Source organism: Thalia democratica, unplaced genomic scaffold (assembly GCF_965202585.1).
Source record: "Thalia democratica unplaced genomic scaffold, ktThaDemo2.hap1.1 HAP1_SCAFFOLD_1207, whole genome shotgun sequence".
NCBI lineage: Eukaryota > Metazoa > Chordata > Thaliacea > Salpida > Salpidae > Thalia > Thalia democratica.
Window position 1 is genome coordinate 32,501 of NW_028140106.1, and position 899 is coordinate 33,399.

Sequence of the window (899 nt, forward strand, 5' to 3'; positions counted from 1 at the left end):
CTAGTTATACATATTATTATATTATAATGTATGTGTATTATATACTATTATTTTATAACATAAACATAGTTGAGTTATTAAATTAAACGTCAAATATTTTATTACCTAAAATTAAGTTAATCGTAAAATCTGATGTAGTATGAGATATTCTTTAGAAACTAACTATAAATATTCTTGAAGTAAAACAATACAATCTATAAATAGAACAATGAGAAATAGTAAAACAAACTAAACACAACATGTTTATTTTAACATTATTTTTTAATTAGTTTAATCACTTACTTCTAATCATAGTATTTAATATAGAATATAGTCAACAATCTTTTAAACAAAGTCTTAAATAAAGTTACAGGGAGTAATTGTAATTAAAACACCAAAAAAAAAAGGTTTTAATAAAAAAAATAATTACATCAAGTTAAAATTTTATAAGGATTAATTTTAAAATATCAAATCGATTGTAAATCAAGTGCAAATAGGTTTTTTAAACAAACCGAAGGGTTTATAAAGGCTTGTAAACGCTCTCAAACGCCTACGACCATACCACACTGAGCACACCCCATCTCGTCCGATCTGGGAAGTTAAGCAGTGTCGGGCGTGGTTAGTACTTAGATGGGTGACCGCTTGGGAATACCACGTGCCGTAGGCTTTTGCTTTTTGAATTCATCTTTTTTGTACTATTTTTCTTTCTGACCTATTTATACTTATTACTCGTTTATTTACATTTCTTTAACGCTTAAAAGAAAAGTAAATTCTAGTTATTAGCAAATAAAAACTCAAGCCAATCAGATAACGTTATTTGCTGTTTAAACCAATTAGAGCGCTAAAAAAGTGGTTTGACCAGTTTGAGATATCGAAAAAAAAATGGCACCATCTTGTAGAGTACAATTTTCTGAGTTAAA

At 27.1% G+C, this 899-nt stretch overlaps 1 non-coding gene across 1 annotated transcript; it reads left to right on the top strand.

The window, feature by feature from the left end:
* The first annotated feature begins 527 nt into the window (after positions 1–527).
* Positions 528–646, top strand: LOC145848042 (5S ribosomal RNA). Its single transcript, XR_014371679.1, has one exon. It is a non-coding gene; the product is annotated as a 5S ribosomal RNA (ribosomal RNA).
* Positions 647–899: the final 253 nt, after the last annotated feature.